We start from the raw sequence: 10,104 nt of genomic DNA, 5'->3' as shown, positions 1-10,104 counted from the left end.
GTTCATAATAAGCCTGATAAACTGTAAAAATAAAAAGGATGAAATATAGGCTGTAATCCCAGAATTCAATCAGGAGCTGGATTCATGCATTTTGGAGAGCTTCACCAATTTCTTTGGTGTTCTATGACTGTAGTATATCAGATGTTCTCTAGATTTACCTGGCTAAATGAAAACATTATACTAAATCAGGTGAATGCAAAACATCTGTATTTTCATATATATACACACACATATGAGTGTGTGTTGCCTGAAAGAAAATTATTTTAATTACTGTATATTTTACCAAAATATGAAAGTAATTAGTTTTCTAGGGTGGAGAGAAAGTCTGCAGGAGCCCCAGGATTAACATAATCAAACAAAACATTCATAAAACAAAATGCTACAGGAACTGTAACAAGAATAAGAAATTTGAAAAAAAAAAAAAAAAAAGAGGTCAGTTTTGCAATACAGGAGATTAGGAAGGCACCCAGTGATCACACACCATCTACTCCACAAACAGGAATTGCACACACTGCATGAAATCCAGAACATCAGCTGTGGCAGAAGTCAGAGCAACCAGAACATCTGTCTAGAAAATATTCTAGAAATGTCTTGCATGGGCGATGCAGAACAATCAAGACTGTATTGAAAATGCTCAATGTCTGCATAAAGCATGGCACACCTGGGTCTGGGGTACCCTACTTTGGTGAAGGACGCAGCCCTCCTCCAAGCTCAGCCAGCGACCGCCGGTCCCAGTCCTTCAAACACAGGTCTGTGACATGCTGCACAGCGTGATGACACACAGCAGAGACAAGCGCTTGCCAGAGGGAAGAGCTGGTTACACTACAATTACTTTGGGATATCAGAAACCACACCGCCCATCGTAATGGCCCACTGAATGTTTGAGCCAGTGCTTTCCTTACTGTTTTAGAAAGACCGGGGAAAAAAAATGTATGTACTCCTGTCGGAGGCTGCCCTGATGGGCAAAGGGTGCTGCAGGTAAAAGCAGCAGGAGAGGCTGAAGGAGACGGGTTTGTTCAGTCTGGAGAAGAGAAGGCGAAGGGGCCGTGGCTGCTGCCCACCGGACAGCCCTCCACAGGGACAACCCAGCCCCCCTCCGCAGGCTCGTGGAAAAAGACCAAGAAGTAACCGTCACAAGTGGAAACAAGGGAAATCCCAGCTAAATAAAAGGACATGTTGTCCACATCACCGGGTGGCTAAGGACTGGGACAGGGCCCAGAGACTGCGGGGCCCTCACCAGTGGAGGCTGGCGACACTGGAGATGGCCCCATGCCACCTGCTCTGATGCTGCCCAGCTTTGAGCCAGGGCTGGACCACAGGGTCTCCAGGCATCCCCTCCAGCACTGGGGTAGGGCTCAGTCCCCTCCACGGACCGAACGTGGCAGCAGCTCCTGCAGAGGGTCTGTGGCACTGCCTGCGGCATCCGAGACCAGGAGATACTATAACAATGCTGCTGCATACAACTTTGAAGCAATCTAACTCCTAACTCCTACTAAATACATGCACGCAGAGCAGAAGGTGGACCAGGACAGACGTTTCCACTCTCTGCAAGGCCTCTTGGAGAACCAGGAGCTGCTGCACAGCAAGCTGCAGATCAGCTTGATCACTGATCAGCATCTATCTGTCCCCCCCGAGAGAAAAGTGCCCAACAGATTCCGGACAGCAGCGTTACAACCCCAGCTCTGTCCCCTGCACAGCCAGGTGATGCTGGCAGGTTACTTTCCCACTTCGCACCTCGGTGTCCCTGGTGATGCAGCCAGATGCAGGAGAGGAGCACAGCTCATCGGTCTGCCAGGGCTGGGGGGAAAGCCAGCAGACAGTGTGAGACACAGAGATACAGAGCCAGAGGCCAAAGACAGACCCCAGACCTTCAGAGACACTGAAAGCCTGATGTCTGGAAGGAATTCAGCCAGTACTTTTCATCTGTTCATTAGTTGTTACTTTTTTAACTATTGTAATAGCTCAACTGCAGTAGACTTCAGCTCAGAGCAGGTCACAAATGTCAGTTTTCACAGAAAGACTCCATTTTCTGACACAAATTGTTTTGTTGTATGAATCATCTTATTATCCAACCAGAAATTAAATTAGATCTTCCAGCTCTCAACTGCAGTTATTCAATGTTATTGTAGGAGCTTCCAGTCTTCCCTCGTGAAGAAACTCTTTCAAACACATTAACATTTCAATGAGCGCTGCTGTCAGTCAATCTAGCAGTTCGCTCCTTTGGCCTCTCTTCTCCATCTTGATCAAGTTTCTTTTTTTAAGAAAATATCAAGTCATATCCTCCAGCAGTACCTCTTTTCCCTCAAGGCAAACCCAACCATAAGCTCTGCTCCCCAAGGATTTCTAGTTTGGGGGATGAATTACTCCCATTAAGGTCTCTGCTGAGATTAGGGGAGGAAAAACCAGCCACTCAAACCAGTGCCTGAGCCAAGCTGATGGGGAAGGGATCCACTCTCACCATAAACAGCTCACGCTCAGGCTTTTGTATCCTGGTTGTATTCTTGCCGTTCCCAACATACTTGCACTGTGTTCCACCTCTTTCTCGCCCCTTTCTTTCCTACTCGCTTTAAAAACACAGCAGCCTTTTGACAAAGATTTGACTTTCTTTGTTTGCGAAGAGTATTTGTCATTTAAATGTATACTCTAGGGCTAGCACGCTCTTACAGTTGAAAATTATGGCATCTCATAAAAGAATGAGAAAACTGTTCAGGTTCTAATTTAGGCTTAGACTGATTGTCCATATAATCTTTAGTCTGGGTTAGCAGCACTTAGATCCATGTCTTATTTTCAGTGTGCAGACCAGTGAGCCATGCACTCAGTTCAGAGGCAGCCAGAACACACTGGTAGCTGTATTTGTACCATGGAAATGCTGTTAATACCCAAGGCTTTTTTTTTCCTTTAATGAAACATGCTCATCTTTTTCATATTGTAAAAGAAACTCATATAAAGAAAAGGGGGGAAAAAGAGCGATACCGAGAACTTTTTTGTTTTATATAAGTAATTTCTGCACAAATATTGAGGGTGGAAGGCTTGGGTGTTTGTTGGGGTTTTTTTGTTTTGGGGGGGTCTGGTGTGTTGTTTGGTTTTGGGGGGTTTGTGGTGTTTTGAGGTTTTTTATTTGTATTAATTGCTTATAGGGAACTCCTTAAGAATTTGTGAAATCCTATAAATAAATGGGATTGTTGCTGGACAAAGCTCAGAGGTTAGCTCAGTCACTTGTTCCCAGAATGGTACTTGACACTGACTAGACTAAGAAACACTCATTAAAATATTCAACACTCATTATCCAAAACAAAGGATGGACTTTGTGTTCTGCCAGGCATTCTAGATGCAAAATGCGGCTCAAGGCACCGAACAAAAGCCACATTCAGAATCAATGTATTGCAGAAGATCTGCAATAAGGTCAGTCATTCATCATCTCAGAGCAGGACCTCATCCCAGAGAAGCACAGATGTGCGTTCTTGGAAGAAGCAGAAAAAGAAGGGAGCAGAGGGCACAGCAATGCAAAATTCCTTAGCCAAGTTACACAGCAATTTAACAGCTTCTACCTCATCTTCTGTGGTGTTCACAGTGCGATACAGGGTCAGTAACAAGCAGGTGGGAGCAGTAATTTCTTCACCACAACTGGCTGCAGTCCCAAAATTACACAACCAGTATAAAGTTTTCAAGATTCAGAGTTTCATATTAGTTTCCTTAGCCATATTTAGCTCAGCAGCCTGTGATTACAAATATAAGCCATTTTCATAACTATTAACATCTTAGCTCATCATTTTAGACATAAGAGTGTTAGATCAATTTTGAGCTTAGTCCTGAAGCGTGAGACAACATCTCTCCCTAGAACAGCAGAAGCCCACCAGTGAAGCAGCATAGGGATCTAACACACAGAGCTGTTTGCGAAGGATGTGCTCCTAACACCATTAAGTTTTTTACTTTTAGAGAGCTCAGTCAAGAACATCAAGAACCAAGGATGGGATTTTTTTTTCCCCCAAGACAACAAATGAATATTACAGTGAATGAAGTACAGTGGTGAAAAGCTCTCGGGATAATTCGAATTAACAGAAGAAGTCTGAAGAACAAACTCAGTCTCCTCCAGGCTGGTTTAAATGAAGTTATGTACCCTTTCAGAAATAACAAGGCAATCTACAGAAAGTCCAATTTTGTTTCTAAATTATTACCATGGCTGCACAAAGCGAAGGGAGAAAAACAGCTAGGAGCTGCTGCAGAGATACCAAAATCCAACTGCACACAGGACTGCCTCCTTTAACAGGCTACCGCTTTTGTATATGTTGGAGTTTCAAAATGGTATATAGCCTTAGACATTTTATGTGACGTTACTTGGCCTATACACAATTTCATACTGCAGTCGCTTATACTGAACATAGCAAAATCTACCAGAAGATCAGGAACAGCTCCAGAAAATGCAACTGCTGGTAAGGAACTTATGACACTAAGAGAAGTGCTAAATCAGTCAGCAAAAAAAGTCAAGTGAAGTTGACAGGGACTAGCACTGCTGTGAGGCAAACAAAATAAAACCACCCCTCCTTTACTTCTTCTCTCCCTCCCACCACACTTGTTCAAAGCTAACTAAAAGCAGTTTTAAGTTGTTGCCCAAAGGGACCCCAAAACTCAAGCAGTGCTAGTGCGCAATACCAGGGTAAGCTGTTTTGTTTGTTAAGAATTCAGACAGCCTGTGTTAAATCATCAAACACAAAATAAGAATGAGGGTGGCTGTGCTGAGATTTATTTGGCAAGAAGAAAGTTTGGTGCAAAGAGGAGAGAAACCCAGGTTTCCCAGAATTACTAAACAATCCAGGTAACTTCCCATTCCCAGCTGAATGCCACCCAGACAACAAAAACTGTCTCCAAAGCAACAGCATTCTCACAGGTTCAAACAGAGGATTGAGGGGAGAACCAGTCCAGCATACGCAAACCGCACTACTAAGTCAAATCTGTTTACAAAGTCTTCTGGGCTCTCCTCTCCTCCCAAGTTCCGCAGGGAATATTAGTGAGTGAGTGCCGAGTACTCACTTAAAAACACGTTCTCTCTGCATGCAAGATCTCCAATAAACAACAAGTAACCGCCAAGAAAGTTCAGTCAAGGAAAGTACCTGAACATTTTGTCAAACTTTTGGCTTTTTCATCAATCCCCCACAAAGCACTACGAAGAAATTTAGTTGGAAGTTGTGTTTTGCAGGCAACATTTCTAAAGACAAATTAACTTTGAACGCTGAGAACAAGAAATGATGCAGCATTTTACCCTGTGTGTTCGCTCACGAAAGAGTCCCAGAGATTAATTTGCTAAAGCAATATAGAGGGACTGGTGAAGAAACATCTTCTAAAATGAAAGCGACTTAAGCACAATATTCTTTTCCCAAGAGATCAAACAGACTTTCAGAACCCTAAGCTAACCTACACATATATCAACAATTTACAAGCAAAAAGGAAGCTTTAACACATCAAAAGCAGGAAAAAAGACACAGTGGACTCTGAGTGACCAAACTGTGTATATTGGATTAAGCCTAACTGCAATTATCCTCAAAGAGCGCCCGTCCCTTCCACCACCATGCACTCTCAATACCCTCCTTCCATCTGATCCACCACCCACTCATACAGACACAGAGTAAGTCTGGTCAGCAGGTCAATTTGACAGAAAAATAACCCAACAGAAGAGACTCATTTTCTGCCAGTTCAATTCACTGACCTGACTAGGTTTGCTGCTCTTAGATTAATCAATTCAGTATGACCCTATGCTGCCGTAACTTTATCCTTCTGCTTCTTGGTAGGATGCTGTAGTATACATATTCTTACTGTACACAGAAGGGGGAGACAATGGTTTGAAAGTTTTGCTGGATACAAAATAAACAAGTGTTTTGTGAATAGGTGAGCGTCACTTGTTCAAAAATCTGCAACCCCCAATCCAGTGTTGCATAAGGGACCGAAGGGGAAGGAAGAGGTTGCAGCTACAGCAGAGACATCTTCTCCAGCGGTGGTTTGCAGGTCCACAGCAGTAATTCCTAACCCAAGGAATGAGCCTAGCATCCAGGACTACCTAGTATCTGCTGAATCGGGGCTTGCTTTCCAACACAGGCTGCGGAGATAATAGGACTAGTCTTAGCCTGGGCAGGGAAAAGACAGTAGCTTGTGTGGCACAGATTATAGCCCGTTTCATAAAAGGCGGCTTTGCTACCAGGGGAAATCTGAAAATCACTGGCCTAGAGAAACAGACTGCCAAATAACAGCTCTATGAAGCAGGTATCATTCAGAGGTATTTATTCTCAGTTCCTAAGCATTTTCATAGCAAGAAAAAAAGAAAAAAAACCCAAACGCCACACACACAAAACTTTGTTACCTAGTCAAACTGGTGAACTCAGAGTGATGCTGTAGGGAACAACAGAATGAGCAGGCTGGAGAAAACAGTGCTAGAGGAAAAGTACAAGTTCCTCCCATGTAACAAGTAACTGCCAAGGGATGGGAAGATGACTAAAACCGAAAAGAGTCACAGCACAATAGGTAGGTTGCCAAAGATGCACGGCAGTAATGAGTGAGAAATTAACATTAATCACTAAGCCTCCAACCTTTCGCAACAACTTTGTCTTGCTTCTTTTGTCTGTTTTTGATCATCTCAGAGGAAGATGCATGGCAGCTTTTTAGCTCAGTAATTTTCCAACTAGACCGTACTCAATCCCAGCAGCAGCACAGCCAGAACAACTACCACTAAATTGTAAGTCAGCTGAAATAAATGGAAGAATCTCACAAGTAGTCTTTCCCAAGTCATTGATTGAATGCAAGGGTAATTTTTGTTCAATGTTCTTCAAGAGTGCTGGCCAACCCAGCAGACTGTTTCACTGGCATGCAAAAGTCTACTACTTGATTTGCCACTATCTTCTGATGCGACCATCTCAATATTTCTGCATCCATCAGCAGTAAAGTGCTATCTCCTCACAACATTTTTAGCTCTCAAATAGTGTTACAGCCATCCTATTCTTTCCTCATCCAGCCTTCCCTAAAACCCACAAGTGAGGTCAGAAAATTGTAAAAGATAATAGTAAATCAATATACCCCCTGTCCTGTGCTCTTATATACTGCCTGCCTTTAACACACCTTTCGGGTACTGAAAGCATTTATGGAATATTGGGGGGGATGTAGGGGGGAATCTCTCCATGAAAAAGTTTTTCTAAGGTGATCGCATAGTGTAGGTCATTCTCTGCTTCCATTTACCAACAACCATGTCTTTCCATTTGACTGGAAGACTCTTGACTGTTCAAAAAGAAAAATCTCTTTAGTGTCAGTAAAATGGCAAGCATGTTTCAGTCTGCCCTACATAAGACTAAGGACTTGCACAACATTAATGGCCGGTTTAACAGCGGAGAAGGGCTTAAAGCTCTTCTGAAAAGTGCAGTGAATACCACCTTTATCTAAGACGACATAAAAAGCACAGATTGCAACCAGAGATGAGACATGAAATCCAAAGGTCAAGAACTGCACCCATCCTCACGCACCAGCCCTTAAACAGCAAAGACCAGATACGCTTACTCTTCAAGCCTTTGTTCGTAACTCTGTATTTAACACCGATCCCCAGTGACGAGGAGCAGAAGAGCGCAACTGCCTGGTTTCACAGGTAGCAGAAATGATATCATGATATCCGGCAGGAAGAAAAACAGAAAAGGGCTCAAAATGAAAGAAGCTGTTGCTAGGCAAACGCATGAGCCAGAGCGAGAAAAATTCAGGAAGTCGAGATAAGAGCTGCGGACAGCTTTTTCCACACAGAGGCCCTGGATTTTCAGAGGAATCCCGCTTACAGGGATCATAACAAAAACCACACCACACGTGTTCCTCGTAATCGGCTCTTCCCCACGCGATCTGTCCTTACCACCGGCAGCCCCGGCCTGCCCACAGGGACAGGGCGAGGGAGGGGGTCCCAGCCCTCGGGGGACAGCCCGTCCCCACAGCGGTTCCAGCCCTAACAACCCCAGGAGATAAGCTAGCAGAAGGCACCTCGGAAAGCAAGCCAGCCCCAGGACACCTCTGAAGACCGCCTGACCTCCCGAGAGGAGCTACCTCAGGTCAGACATCCAGCAGTGCCGGCATGGCGCCGGGCACCAGCGTGACGGCCCCGGCGCGCAACTCCAGGCTGGTGGACGTCAGCTGCAACGCTGCCTCGCCTCCCCGATTAACATCAGGATGCCGGGCGTTAAACGCACCGAAACCAGCCGGTGCTAAAATTCAGGTTTCCACAGCAACGCTAGCAATGACACACAGTGCTTCTGTAGCACATTCCTGCGTTATCAAGCACTATCGGCACGTGTATTCCAGCTCTTGGAGTTACACCGGTTTGAGGACTCCAATTTCATTTTCCAAACGCTGCATTTGAAGTATAGAGGCATTTGAAGTATAGAGCCTAAGCTGCCAAAAAACCAAAGGTGGTCACAGTGCTTAATGATGTCCCTTACCAGTTACAGGCTGCAACAGTCATTTCACCACCCACCTTCACACTCCCTCTCACACAGGGTTTGCTGCACAGGCTAATGGCTTATGCTTCTTGTGCAAGTTTTAGGAATTTGAAACAAAAACTCCATCCCTTGTAGGGCACAAACAAGTGAGGGCAAGCAGTGCATGGCAGCCGAGCCAGCTCGCTGGTAGCTGTACGGTGCAGAACACGCTCGCATGGGTTACGGTTACCTGCACTGAAATTACATCTAATCATCTCTCACTGGAGTGAAATGAACAAAAACAAATGCAGTTACAAGTAGCTCGGAACCGAACTGACCGGATTTAAAATAAAATCAGGCTGCATGACAGTAGCACAACGGATTAAAGGTAAATTTTTGCAGTGTTAGCAGGATGAGAGAACAACACAAATTTTTGCTATATCAATTCAAGCAAGTGTCAGAGGCACTTAATAACAATGTCAATCAAAACACAGTGACTGAAGTCATCAATGAAATGCTTTAAAATATGCACCAGTTCCAACCCAAATTTTGGACAATATTCTGAGGAAAAAAGTGACACAGGTAGGCACACAGTATCAGATCTCCACAAGACTTGAAAACACATTAGCTACAAACTTTACCATCTTAACTCTGAGGACTTTGAGCTGCTCGTTAACAGTTATGAAGGACCCATGCCTTTGACAGCTTCCAAAAGGGGTTTTCCCAGGATCTTGCATTAAGAGCACGCAGGCATATGGTGACAAATGACCTCGTAGGTAATCCACACACAGCTTGTAACCACTTAGCGGTAGTCTGTTTTACATGTGACTTTTAAACTGCAATAGAAACTAGTAAGACAAAAACAAAACCTGACTGTGCAGCTTCGCTTCACACAACCTCTGGTACAACTGCAGATGTCCCTGGAAAACAGCTCTAACCTTATCCCCCAGCCCTGTCTGGACCTGGCAAGCCCAGGACCTGCAGGACAAGGAGGTCTGCTGGATGGTCCTCGCTGCACCCATCTCTCCCTCTACCCGGGGTTCCAGAAAAGCACAGCCACCACCCTTGTGGGTGCAGCCAGGCCTTAAACTGAATTAGGTACAAATGAAATCACATTCTCAAATCAGGAGAGAAAAACACAAGAGCTTCTTTATCATGCTAATTAGACCACAGATGAGAAGGTACCTACTGGATAAGAGAGGCAACAGGACAGCACCATCAGGATAATCCACTTGGCGGGGAGGAAGGAAAAAAATATACGTAGTGTGTTGCCTTAAAAAGAGAGAAAGATCCATTCGAGTTAACTGCCCATTACTTCTATTAAAGATTGTTTTAAAATGCTACTGGCCCCCACGTTCATGTCTGGTTTTCAAACCTTTAGTCCACCTGGCCCATTTCTTTTTCTGCCCAGCTCTCAAGTTGCTGTGGCACTAGTGAGCATCCACGCAGCACTGCCTGGCGTCCTGACACACCACTGGTGCTCCACCAGCTCGCTTGCACAGGTACACAGCAAGCCAGATAAGGAATCCCAACAAAGCAAACAAAAGCCTCCACCAATTCCTTGAGCAAACAGTCACTGGGCAAAAGAGACACCTTTTTAAACTTGGCTTTGATGGCTGTTACTGTCAGAAAAGCACTCAAAAAAATAACCAATTGGTTAGTCAGCCCAAAGCCA

The sequence above is a fragment of the Haliaeetus leucocephalus genome, unplaced genomic scaffold (genome assembly GCF_000737465.1).
Source record: "Haliaeetus leucocephalus isolate CR32 unplaced genomic scaffold, Haliaeetus_leucocephalus-4.0 Scaffold866, whole genome shotgun sequence".
In the NCBI taxonomy this organism is placed as follows: domain Eukaryota; kingdom Metazoa; phylum Chordata; class Aves; order Accipitriformes; family Accipitridae; genus Haliaeetus; species Haliaeetus leucocephalus.
Note: the sequence above shows the minus strand (reverse complement) of the source record.